Consider the following 14,116-nt stretch of genomic DNA (forward strand, 5'->3'; position numbering starts at 1 on the left):
TTATTGAGATATAACCGACATTTTTAAAATGCACAACTGGTGAATTTTCATTTATGTACAGACCATAAAACTACCACTACAACCAAGGCAAGACTGGATCCATCATTCCCCAAAAATATCTTAAGACTCCACTGTAGCCTTTCCCTCCCAGGGAAATACAGTGCACTTCTGGTGACTACAGATTAAGTTGCACTTTCTAGAATTTTATGTAAGGGGAATTGCAAGCACTTTTTTTTTTTTCTGCCTGTGAAGGTGACATATCCAATCATATGCCACATAACATTTCAATCAAACATTCCAGCCACCAATATGATGGCTTTCATAAAATAATCTAACCTGTTAACGCTCTAGCCTTCCAGACTTGTGTAACTTTGTGATGCTCACACAGGATGAGACGGACAGACCTTCCCATCTTGCAGAGTGAACTCCATCCTTAAGTGATGGGCGATTGTCCTTGGTATATCAGCCTTTCACACGTACTCTTTTTTTCCTACACATTGTGCACATCATCCTTTGCTCTTTAAAAAAAAAGTTTTAAATTCTAACATTGCCCAATTAATACAAAAGATAGCTTAAATCCATTCACACGTATCAGAACTGTTACACAGACCATTTGCGATAGTTGGTCTGATATTCTGATAAAGACAATACAAAATATAGTCCATGTCACAAATTACTTGCGGTGCTTGTCCTCACACAGGATCAAAGTTGTTCCCATGCTGTCAAACAAAAGAAGCAATAAGGAACTGTGCCCCGGCTCCCAGAGACAACCATTTATCACAGTTCCCTGAACTTATCTTGGAAAAATTTTATTTTTCATGAGCTTTCATCTTATTTTAAATATACCAGAAAACACAAAAATATAAAGAGGAGTTTATCATTTTCAACGTTTTTGCCACATTCACCTCACATGTAACTGTTTTATACATATGCACATCCATAAACATACTTTTTAAAGAAAAAAATGGATATTATATAATGTGGAATGAATGACAAAGATGATAAAATGAGAAAAGAAGGGTATATTATTATGTAGTGGGTATAATTCAGTGAAAATAATATCTATATTACATGGCACTCACTTTTTTTCTATATACACACATGTTTTTACATTAAGGCCAACATGAAAGAATGTTATACACAATGTCTCATTTTATCATTAAAGCTTCATTCTTTAAAAAAAAAAAGATCTAGTTTTCATTGGAAAGGCAGATATAGGATGTGTGGGTGATCTGGTTGTGACATCTGTCACCCCACTGATCGCCAGGGTCGATTCGGCTGATCTGGCTGGCTAGGCGGGTGTCCTCTTCCTCCCTCACCGCTCCATGTGCGTCCCTCCCAAAGCTGCGCGCTCGGTCGAAGAGGACGACCATCCCCACTAGAGGAGGACCGGGCTTCAGTCAAGGGTATAGGAGTAGCTGCGCTCCCCTGCTAGAACCTCCAAACACGCTCTCAAGGAAAGGCAGATATACAAAGAGAAGGAGATACAGATAGAAAGATCTTTCATCCATTGGTTCACTCCTCAAGCGGCAGCAAAGGCCAGAGCTGAGCAAATACAAAGTCAGGAGCTTATTCTGGGTCTCCCACACGGGTACAGAGTCCCAAGGTTTTGGCCTTTCCTCTACTGCTTTCCCAGGCCACAGGTAAGTAGCTGCATGAGGAATGGAGAAGCTGGGACATGAACTGGTACCCATATGGGATCCCGGTGCATGCAAGGCAAGGATTTAGCTACTAGGCTATCATGCTGGACCCCAGAGCTTCATTCTTTTGTAATCTAAAAGAGCCCATTTACTAAAACGCACACAGCTTTTGAGATCATTCAGGTTTGAACTCATCAGAAAATCAGGTAAAGCTGACTGAGGTCACCATGAAAAGACAACTGGGAAAAGAGCACAGGTGAGAGAAAATGGGAATCTCATAAAGGAAGCCAGAGCATCCCTGCCTTTCCTGGTTCCACAACTGGCTCTAACAGGGATCTTTGAATAATAGCATTCAAATCTGCCAGCTGGGTACATTCTACAGATGGCTGGCCCAGTATGGCTAAACTGTACTACGACTTTCATACCAAATTCCTCTGGCTGTCAGAAAGTTGGTTAAAGCTCCAAGTTTTTCCCTTGTCACAAATCACATCTCCTGAACTGATTAGAACTCTGGAGAAGGAGATTAACCCAACCCCAAAGCTAATTATCATGAAACATGATGTACAAGTCAAAACAAGTATGGCTAAATTGGTGGGGCTGCCAGGCACTTCTGCAGACACAGAAATTCTTACCACCATCAGAGCCAGTGGACTAAAAATTGTCATTTTGATTCTCAGCTAAGAAAAGTTATGTACCAAAGTCACTCCACTCCCAAAGAAACACACCTACGCCAAAAATAAGATAGTTGACAGAGAAGTCTGTATCAGAGGCAATAGAAGAGGACAGCCTGGCAGCACTGGAAAGGAGAGCAACAGGATGGCCTGGGGGTAAGTTGTGTACCCATCTCAGGACAACAGCTTTTCATGTTTGAAAGAATAATTTTTATTTGAGAGGCAGATTTACAGAGAGAGGAAGAAGCAACAAAGAGAAAGAGGTCTTCCATAGGGCTAGTGTGGCAGTTTGCATGGCAATCCTCCATCTGCAGTACTAGCATGCCATATTGGTTCTTTTTCTAGCCCTTGCTGCTCTATTTCCAATCCATTTCCCTGATTATGGACTGAGGACTCAATGGAGCACAGCCCAAGTCCCTGGTTCTTTTTCCCATGTTAGAGACCTGAAAGAAGCTCCTGGCTCCTGCCTTCAAATCAGTTCAGCTCTGGCTATTGTAGCCATAAGTGAACCAACAGATGGAAAATCAGTCCCTCTCTTCCTCCCTCCTTCCCTCTCTTTCTCTCTCTTTCTTTCTGTGCTTGTATGTCTATCTCTCCTCCTCTCTGTAACTCTACCATTCAAATAAATAAATATTTAAAAGAAGAAAAGAGAGCGAGCGCCGGTTCATTCACCAAATGGTTGCAATGACCAGAACTGAGTCTATCCAAAGCTGGGAGACGGGAACTTTTCCAGGTCCCCCATGTGGCTGTAGGGGACCAAGCAGTTGGGCAATTCTCCACCACTTCCCAGGCCATAGGCAGGGAGTTAGATCAGTAGAGCAGCCAGGACTTGAACCAGCATCCTTGTGGGATGCTAGCATTGCAGGCAGAATGTTAGCATCATTTGCCACTGTACCAGCTCCAGTTTCTCCTTCCATGGTTTGACAGAGTGAGGCTAAGGGGACCCTCCTTCCTTTTCAGCTCTGAATCCAAAGGGGACAAAGAGAGGCAGGATAACAGAAAGAAATAGGATGACTCAATGACCAGTATGTATCTGCGGTTTCTTGCATTTTTCTTAAAAATGCCTCAAGATTTAATCAAGCCCAAAGGCAGAGAGGGTCGATGTGCTAGCATGCACAAACGAGGCACAAATATTCCGTCTGGTCATTTCCTTTGCAGTGAGGCGTTGTGACTGCAAACCTGCAGGATACCTGGCATTTAGAATGCAAGGTCACAGTCCTGTTAAATATCTTCTGCAGTCCTGGTTACATTCTGTAGTCTCAGTGAAAACAAGACGAACCACGGGAGTTGGTGTGTAGCAGAAGCAGCTGTGACTGGAGCCCAGGGTCACATTCTCTCAGACAATCTGACACTTTACTGCTGGCAAGAGAATGCAGCCAATGTTCAACAGCTTTGGGGGGTTTTCTTTGCTTTTATTCTTGTTTTTAAGAGATAAAATTGACGCTTCCTAAAAGCACTTTTATAGAATAAAAAAAATAAACATTGCCAACATGGGTAAGGAGGTGACTCGAGTATATATTTACTACTCAAAACCAATGGACCTCAATCTTCCATGTGCATTGAAATCTCATGGAGATTATTTTTCAAGAAAACAGACATCTGGACCTCACTCCTAAATCTTCCAATTCAGTATGAAGACACAACCATGGGGCCAGAGTAGAGGGGAAGAATTTTCATTCTGATGTTGCTAGTCTGGGCACAGATACTTTAAGAATGTGTGCTTTAAATTCCCTTCTTAGACTTGAAGAAATTAGGTTCTAGAACAAGCAACAATAATAATAGCTAGCAATTATGAAACTCTTTACTATGTAGCAGACACCAAATGCTAAATGACTAATTCATATGAAACACTTCATTTAATCCTCACACCAGCCCTTTGCGATGCTACTTAGTATCCTTATTTTAAAAGTTAAGAAACTGAGGCATAAAGAAATTAGCAGATGAGGCTGCCCTGTCCCGTAAGATCTCTCAGGAAAGCAAGCGAGCAGGTAACAAGTACTTATGCATGTGGGATCTAAAAATCACAACTGAGCACATGGAAGATTAAAATGACCAAGAAAAACAGCAATGCCTTGGGCAATGGCGTGGGTTTCATAGGCCGTAAACTCATCATTCAAGATCACGGTATGGCTACACCAAAACGTATTATAATTTCAAGCTGCATTTCCAGTATCCAAGGTGGGGTTTCAGGGTCTATATCACACAGAGGCCAGAGAAGTGGCCTCGCTGTTACTACTGCTTCTGCTGTTCATTCTGATATTATTGTCACCATAACCATGCAACTTGTTGATCCCTAATAGCACCACTTTGCTGTCAGCCCTTTTTAAGGTTTTGGTTTTGCTTGGCATTTGGTTTTGTTTTAATTTCTTGCCTGACACTCTTTGTGTGTGAAAGAATCTAGAGATAGGTACATATATTATTACAGGTAAATGCTTGGAATTTAACACAATTAAGGTTTTTTCCTCAAGTAAAATTTAACCTAGCAATCAAGATCAACAATGCAGCAGGCACTAGAGTACAGTGGACTAAGCAGCCACTTGAGATACACACGTATCCCCTATCAGAGTATCCGAGATGGAGTGCTGCCTCTGGGTCAGTGCTTGAGCCACACAGAAGGCCCTAGGAGCTTGTGGCTCCTCAATCTAGTAATTCATCAACCACCAGGGACCTGGTAGTATTCCACGAAATGGCTCTGGAATTTCTGAGCAGCTTTTTTTATCTCCATTTGATCCGCTAGAATTCCTTACATAGTCTTGCTTAATTACAGAGTAAGCAAGAAACAAATTCTGTCTGCCCAGGCGATGCAGCAACGAGACGGATGCGTGTCAAGCCAGTTGTTTTCCACAAGAAATGTCCTTCAAAATAATTTTCATTCTTCTTCCTTCAGAAACTCTGACACATTCCAGGTTTCTGACCAATCACGTAAGCCTCTCAGAAATTCATCTTCCTTTACCAATGCATTTAGCAACTAATTCATTATCCTTTTCTACTTTTCTACCTGTCACCATTCTTGATTACTTCAACATCTTAGCATCCAGAGTGTTCTACCTCTTCACCTCGGAAAACTTTTTTCTCCATCTTGCCTCTGCCTCAACTCCATAGCAATAGCTGAACCACGTGCAAAAATCCCAGGTTACAAAATCCCAGATTGCAACAACAACAACAACAACAAAAAACCTTGCAAAATAAATCTCTTTGTCTAGCATCATCATTTACTCATCTGGCACACTGAAGTGCTATACCCATTCCTAGGTTCCTGGACTTCATCCTCCTCCCTGTTTACCTTCACTTTCCTGCTTACCAAACTGAAGATCTAAATCATCAGTCTCTTTGAAAGCACCAAGAATTAGCTGATTCCTTTCCATTGTACTCTTTCTATTTCTAGTCAAATGCAAAGTTCCAAACAAATTCAACCTCACCTTGTTTCTATCTTGTTCCTGCATTCATGTGACTAAATGTTGTCTTATACAAGTATCCCAATTCATCCTTTTCGGGAAAAAAAAATGAATATATTCCAAACAGCGTGATGTTAGGCTAAAGTCAGAGTTGCCAAACTAGAATTGCAGCAAATTTACTTAACATGAATGACGTTTTATTAGAACACAACCAGTCAGTTAAATTATCCACGGCTACTTTCATACTACAGCAGGAGAGTAGTGGTGTCAGGGGCCTTATGTCCCCAAAGTAGGAAATAGTTACTCTATAGCTTTTTTATAACAGTACTTTTACCTTTTTGTGTGTCTGCTTTTCATGATACAGTTCCATAGGTTTAGGCATTTTCTCTTTCATTTCTCTCCATTCCCTCTTCCCCTATAGCCTTGTTTAAAAATTAAACAACAACAACAACAAACTCTTACTAATTCCCTTACTTACTATTATACTCACTGGTTCCTGCAAATTAAAGGACATGAAAAATCTCATCCACTTTAAGACACTATTTTTCTTAATTGGAAAGTGAGATACAGAGAGAGGCAGAGTTAGAGAGAAAGAGTTCCTGTCCACTGATTGACTGTCCAAGTGGTTGCTGGGGCAGAGCTGATCCAAAGCCAGGAGCCAGGAGTCTCTTGTGGGTTTCCCACATAGGTGCAGGGTCCCAAGGCTTTGGGCCATCCTTGACTGCTCTCCCAGGCCACAAGCAGGGAGCTGGATGGGAAGTAGGGCAGCAGGGACACAAACAGGCACCCATATGAGATCCCAGTGCATTCAAAGTGAGGACTTTAGCCACTATGCTACTGTGCTGGACTCTGAGGCACTTTCTATTTAAGGGTTGCAGTTTTTAAATTCCATAAAAGTTAAAATTTTTTTTACAGTCTTTCAAGGTCAGTATTGTAATATAGCTTGTGAAGCCTCTACCTGCAACACAATCATTCCATATGGGCAACAGTTCAAGACTTAGCTGCTTTGAGGCTGATCCTGCTCTCCACTAATGTGTCTAAGCATCAAAACATGGTCCAAGTGCTTGGGTCCCTGCACCCATACCCAATGTGAGAGACCTGGGAGAGGTTCCTGGTTCTGCCTTCAGACTCGTCTAGCTCCAGCTATCATGGCCATTTAGGGAGTGAACAAGATGATTCTCTCTCTCTGCCTCTATCTCTTTCTCCCTCTCATCCTCCCTCCCTATCTCCCCACCTTCCTCTCTCAAGTAAATAAATAATCTTAAAAAAATGATAGAGGAACACTTATAAGCATTGATAATGACTTTTTTGTCAGGTACTTTAAATCAGGCAATTGAAATTTATAGTAAAAGGGTGGGACAGACATTGGTGACTTGATTTTAATGAGACCAGAGTTTGAATGACAACAAATCAGCTTGAGTAAAAATAACAACTCACTGGTTGTTTATAACTATCCCCTGCTAGCAGTCTCATTCAGTTTTGTTCCCTCTAGTAAGAGGGTACCTAGCTTTTGCAAAAACGCGGACTCCTCTGTTGCCTATCTCTCCCTATAGTCTCTGCACCCAGAAAATGCCACCTCCTGGCCAGAAACCAGAATATTAACCATTTTCACAATGATGTAGCCAAAATGCCAGAGGATGGACATTATAACACCTGGATACAACAAAAACAATTTTTATGATAAAGTAAAATATAATTGTCAAGGTGGGAATCACCACCTTCTCTGAATAGAGCTAACAATCAGGGTAAATTTTTTTGGCCATTTGCTTAGCTTCCTGAGTTCTCATCACACAGTCTCATATATATCTCCCTACAAAGTAGGATGAAAGCTGACCTTGTAGTGTATTTATGGCTTATCTAGTAAAACTTGAGCTAAAGACTTCCAATTGCTTTGAAAGTGAGCAATAGAGCTGGGATTATGTGACTTCGTGGAACAGCCACAGATCTTATGTTGGAAGAGGTTTAAAAAGATGGCCATGCATGACTTCCATGAAAAGTCATTTAGCCACTGCTAAATCTGGCTTCAGAGGCAGCCAGTCAATCTCCCTGAACACCCACCAGGCATCCTACCTTTAGGAATGAGCACTCCTCACAGTCAACAGGGGCGTAAGCAGCTGGGCATGCTGCTTTGCATCTTTTAGCTCGCGATCCAAATGCAGCATTCATGCATATCCCACGCATTTGAGGCACTCAGAGAAAGTCTGTGCTTGTGCAAATCAACAAGCAAATGATTCTTAATCTCATGTCACATTTCTAGGATGATAAATGCAGTGTGAGCACAGCTCCCACACCAGCCACACGGATTTTCACTCTCCATTTTTCTCTACATATCCTTTCTCCTTGAAATCCCAACAGTGACATCAATCTGTCATTTATGGTATAGATGAGATATTATCCGGAATATAGAATCTGCAGGGCTGTTCCAGATCATCACTCCTGTGTATTCCTAAAACACTTCAGAAAGGAACAAGCACAAACTGAACTTGCCTCACTTCCCACTTCCCAAAAACGTGTATGCTGAGGCCATACTCCAACATGATGATAGCTGGAAGGAGAGTCTTCAGAAGGCCATGAGATCATGAGGTTAGAGCCTTCATAAAGAGAACCACTGCCCTTTTAAAAGTGGCCCCAACAAGATCATCTCCCCACCCCCTCTATGAGGTGATAAAGGGCAATCAACCTTTTATAAATGAGGAAGCTGGCCTTCATCCGATCCTGAATTAGCCAGTCTGCTATCTCAAACTTTCTAAGGTTCTAAGAATGAATTACTGTTGATGAATTAGCTTATAGTATTTCTTTATAACAGCCTAAAAAGTTTAAGACAGGAACTAAGCGTTCATTCCCTAGCAGAGCTCCCTACTGGAAATTGCAATAGATTTACAAGCCCCAACTTCAAAACAAAATCAAAGCAGGCTAGCAACATGAACATTGCACTTTAATTATCTTTTCTCTTTTCTGTGCCCTTCCATTTAGTAGAATCCAAACTCCTTAATCATGGGGGATGGCATGGTGGCTCAACAGCAAGTCCTCCATCTGCAAGCACCAGATCCCATATGAGCACAGGTTCATGTCCTGGCTGCTCCACTTCCAATCCAGCTCTCAACTCATGGCGTAGGAAGGCAGTAAATGGTGGCTCAAGTCCTTAGGTCCTTGCACACACATGAACCACCTGGAAGAGCTGTTGGCTCTTGGATTTGGAACAGCTCAGCTCTGGCCATTGTAGCCATTGAGGAGTAAACCAGCAGATGAAATCCACTCTCTGTAAGATCTACTTTTCAAATAAAAATAAATCTTTATTAAAAAGTCTATAATCCTAATCATATAAACTACGTTGCATTTATAGTAGTATACATACAAGCACCAACACTTGAAAACTTGAATAAATATTGCTAAATTCCAAAGGTTCTGGAACCTTCATTGGCTTTATGCAATTGAGTTACAAGTCACACAGTACATGATCTAGACACAACACTAGACAGTGTCACTTTTATCAAGATCGATTATCGAGGCAAAAAGTCCAATATTCATTATATATTAACTCAACAGCTTCTAGCTACAGCAAACTTAGAAACATTTTACCTACATATATGTTGACAATTTTTAGCACTTCTACAGTGATGGCTTTTAATACAAGAAATAACTGAAAACATAATAATTTTGATATTACAGACTTCGGGTTTTTTTTTAACACCCTGGGATCTGGCCATCTACCATCATACTAGCAGGCAGTTCTAATTGTGGCACCCATAAGGCAAGGGGCATCATGATGTCCAGTGGTCAGACAAGCTCACAGGTAGCTCCAGAGCTACATGGAGAAATAAGAATTTTTGTTGGTGGTTCTAAGGTTTCTGTGTTGAAAGCACCATTCCTGACATGTTCTTTGCAAGGAGCATACCTAAGATGCCTCCTTTGTCCTGGCAAATGCAGCTTTTCCAGGAGCACCTTAACAGCACTGAGCTACGTGAAAAATCCACAGTGTCAGTTGCACGAAAACATAGCTTGTAAATGGCCACATCTTACAATTGAAGCCACAGGTCAAATGTGAATAAGAATGCATAAATGAGATCCAGAAGAAGACACACGAGCCACACTGGTCCTAATCAAAGGCAAGTTCATACTTAGATTCTCTGCATCCATTTCTCCCTTCCCCCTTTTTCAAAATAAGATTCTAAATCCTCATAAGCACAGACACTTGATAATAAATCAAGAAAAGAAAACAGAATTACAGCACACATTTCACATTCTTCATAAGATCCAGGAGAAAGCTTCTGTCTCCCTCTTTTTATTACTGTTATTCCTATGCTGCTCTAATAAGAAAGATTTCATTCTGATCTAATTCCAAAGCTACATTGCACCCTTTCTTTCCACATCTTTGCAGATTAGGAGTTAGAAAACATTCCAGAAAAAGGGGCCTTTTAATGATCAATGTGTTACTAGTTACCTTGCATTAACAAATTCTTTACAAGTCTAATTCCTTTGATGCACTCAGAAAACTATCATTTTGTTATCAAAATTCAGAATTCCCATGAAGCTGTTGAGTAAAGAAAATGCTAGAATCAAATATGTCCCTGAAAATATTTCTGAATCCATATAAACATACGTTACTAACGCTCATTCTGGGTCATATCTGGTGATAGATAAGTGCCTTCTTATGTACTCAAGTAAGTATATGCATTGAAGGTAACCTGCTAAAATGAACCCTATGGAACCTTTAATCAAATCTTGCACTAACCAAGGTTCCAAAGGTGGACCTATTTCTTTGCAAAGAAGAAAAGTAGTTCTGTTTGAATAAGTGCCTCAATCTCAAAACACTGCAGAAGACTATATCATTAAAAAAAAAAAAGTATACTAAGGTCTTTGCCAATTCAAAAGAAAAAAATGGAAATAGGTGAGCAAAAACAGGTTTAAAATATCCTGAATCCTAACGTGTCAGTACACACATGCTTCACGATACCATAGCAACATTCTCTCCTTTTTAATGAAACTGATTAATTAGCCTGGGAGCTCACAAAATGTCAGCGCCAAAGGATTGAAAATGCTTCTCTCCATAGCTAACGCCTCACCTGCCTCTTTCTTCTTGAGCTTGTCAATCGGAAACACTAGAGGTCGATCTTTGGAAGAAATCTCACAACTACAGCTCTATTTTAAATGCATGAGAATGTGGAGGCTTCAATAGCTTGCATTCCAAATCAGCTTGGAAGATCCAGAGATGAGAGTGTCTTGAATACATAAAGCTCAAACTAAATGCAACCTCATTTGACTGGGGTGAGGGTGGAAGGAGAGAACTGGGGAAGTTGTTTTGCAAATGAAACCAGCTAGAAACCAATTTATGTGTATGTGCGTGGGAGTACAATGTGCATGGCTATTTGCATAACACAGCTATGCAGTAAGCAGGCCATTTTCTACAACACATACGTGGAAATTTCACATGCTGGTCATACCTCACACAATTCATAGAGACATGGAACCATATTAGCATATCAATTTCCAGGAGTCACCAGGCAGAAGCACAAAATGAAACATTAGGTTTTGCTATTTGGTAAAATACAAGAGTAATCCCATTCTTTTGTGGAAACAAAAGACTAAGCCTCATCAGAGTCTACGTAGGTAAATTGCTGGCTAGATGTCTTGTTTTATTTGGTTCTTACTAGAAACAGATATTAAACCTGTTGGTTTGGTCCCCAAAATACTCACAATGGTCAGGGCTAAGCCAGAGCCCAAGACAGAAGCTGGAAATTACACTACATTTTCCCGTGTACATGGCAGGGTCCCCTGCTACTTGAGCCGTTACCAACGCCTCACAGGGGATGCTTTGCTAGGAAGTTGGATTCAGAAGCCAGAGGCAGGAATTGAGCCCAGGTACTCTAATGTGAAACACAGGCATCCAAACTACTAAGCCAAATGCTTGCTCCTGTGTTACTCTAGCATTACGGCCTTAATCAGGTAAAAGACTGTCATTTCCACTGCACAGTGATGAGAAAATGACTGTTCAACCTCAGCACGATTAGTGTTTTGGCCAAGATAAACTATTCTTAGACACTATTCTGTTCATCTTAGGATGTGAAGCTAAAGCCCTGGCCTCTACTTGCTACAAACACGTAGCATTCCACAGTTATGCAAACAAAATTATCTCTAGACATTGCAACTGTCCACCAATCTTTTTTATTGCTGTTGGTGGTGGGAGTAATCACTTTCAATTAAGAACAACTGCATTAGAATAACCAGTAATAAGAAAAATGAGAGTACTGACTCTGATGGAAATAAACAAGGGGCCCCAAATGAGAACAGCCAGCCATTTATTCAGAGCTTGCCGTAGTGTGTGTGTGTGTGTGTGTGTGTGTGTGTGTGTGTGGTCAGCCACATCATTCATGGGTGGCAGATTTAAAGGCAGGCAGAGGGGAGTGTGAAGGCTTTCTAGGGGAAAAAGAGGGGGTTAGATATGCTGTGATTGTAGGTTGCTGGCCTAGGGAAGCTGGAAGCATGATTGGTTCTGAGTTGAAAGTAGAAAAAAAGAAAAGAAAAAAGGGAAACTCCATTGACAAGTTGATTTTCACCAGCATGCTACCCATACTACTGCAGTACCCAGAGGCATTTGGATTAGTTTCCTTCTACTGCTGTAACAAATTACTGAAAGTTAAAGGCTTAAATCAATGCAACTTTGTTGTCTTACAGGTCTTATTAGAAATGACACGTGCCCTAGTGGGCAACCATGAGAAAACCAGCAGGCCTGAGTCCCCTCCTGGAATATAGAGAAATCATTTTCTTTCCTTTTCCAGCTTAGAGAGACTGTTTACATTCCTCATATCTCCCTCCTCGATCTGCAAAGTCAGCAATATTGTACCACGTAGAAATCATTTGCTCCCCTGTTTCTCCTCTTCTACCCCAGACTTCTACTTTGCAGGGCTCCGATTTCACTGGGCCAACTGGATAATCCAGAATAATCGCTGCTTTAATGTCAGCTCTTTGGCAACCTTGATGAATTGATTAATTAACAAATTAATTAACTTTCCCTTTTCCATCTAGCATATCATATTCACAGACTACAGGGACAAGACCAGGGGTATCTATTCTTCCTTCCACAGTATTCAAGAATAAAAATGGAGGCTGATGCCTTGGAACAATGTATTAAGCTATTTGCAGTGCTGGCATCTCACAGGGCATCAGCTGCTCCACATCCGATTGAGTTCCTTGATAATGAGCCTGGGGAAGCAGCAAAGGATGACCCAAGTATTTGGGCCCCTACACTCATGTGGGAGACCCAGAAGAAGCTTTTGGATTCAGATCAACACAGACCCAGATATTGTGGCAATTCAGGGAGTTAACCAGCAGATGGAAGTTCTCCATCTCTGTCTCTCTGTAACTCTGCCAAATAAATAAACCTTTTAAAAAGCAAATAAAAGGTATGTTTCTTATTAAAAAAAATTGTAAGAACAGATGTTCCCTGCACCAGCTGCATCGCCATCACCTATGGATTTGGTAGAGCTACAAATACTGAGGCCCCTCCCAGAATGAACAATTCAGAAGCTCTGTGGCTGGAGTCCATCTGCCTGTGGTGGTTTGCAATTTTTTTTATTGTAGAATAACTTTATAGTTACAAACCAAAGCTGGTGAAGTGGAACACAGAGATCCATACACAAGCCCTCAAGGTGGTTCTGACGCACGCTCATGCCAGGAAAACACTGATGTCTGCTCTACATCCTCTTTCCCCACTTTAAAATGTCATCTGTTGCAACAACTAAATTGCACAAAAACACATTGTTTGCAGGATAATTACTGAGGAATCTTTCCAAAAATATAGGATAGCAATAATCCTTAAACGCATATAATGGCTACCTTAAATGCATATAATGGCTAATGTAATGTCAACTTGACTGGGTTAAGGGGATATCCAGGCAGTTGGTCAAACATTTACAAAAATCATCTGCACTGGAATTGATACACTGAGATAGAAAGCCATCCTGACCAATTTAGGTTCCATTCAGTCCCTTAAAGGCATGAGTAAAACAGGAGGTCAAAGGAAGGGCAGTCTGCTCTGTGGGTGAGTTGGGATATTGTTCTCTTTCTAACCTGAGACACTAGTGCTCCTGGTTCTCAAACTTTTAGGCTATAATTACACTTCAGAATATTGGGGCCTCTCCTTTGTAGGGGCCAGATCCCAGATCTTATCATAATCACATAGGCACTTTTCATACAAAAAAACTTTTTTCTGGCTTCATGAATTAATATACTGTAGAACAGATAAAGAGAGTGGGGTACATATGCAACAGAACGTTACTCATCCATAAGAAGGATGAAATCCAGGGGGCCAGCATTGTGGACTAGCAGGCAAATCTGTCACATGTGATGTTGGTATCCCAAATGAGCTCCTGATCAAGTTTCCCAGGCTTCACTTCCAATCCAGTGCCATGCT

General features: G+C 41.1%; 1 long non-coding RNA gene across 1 annotated transcript in view; it reads right to left on the bottom strand.

Annotated features, from left to right (window-relative positions):
- Positions 1-456: 456 nt before the first annotated feature.
- Positions 457-14,116, bottom strand: part of LOC121165185 — a 71,423-nt gene continuing 57,763 nt past the window's right edge. The window contains exon 7 of the long non-coding RNA XR_005885201.1: positions 457-518. This is a non-coding gene — a long non-coding RNA (uncharacterized LOC121165185). The remainder of the gene's footprint in view (positions 519-14,116) is intronic.

The sequence above is a fragment of the Ochotona curzoniae genome, unplaced genomic scaffold (genome assembly GCF_017591425.1).
Source record: "Ochotona curzoniae isolate NIBS_2020 unplaced genomic scaffold, NIBS_Ocur_1.0 contig_883, whole genome shotgun sequence".
Classification (NCBI taxonomy): Eukaryota; Metazoa; Chordata; class Mammalia; order Lagomorpha; family Ochotonidae; genus Ochotona; species Ochotona curzoniae.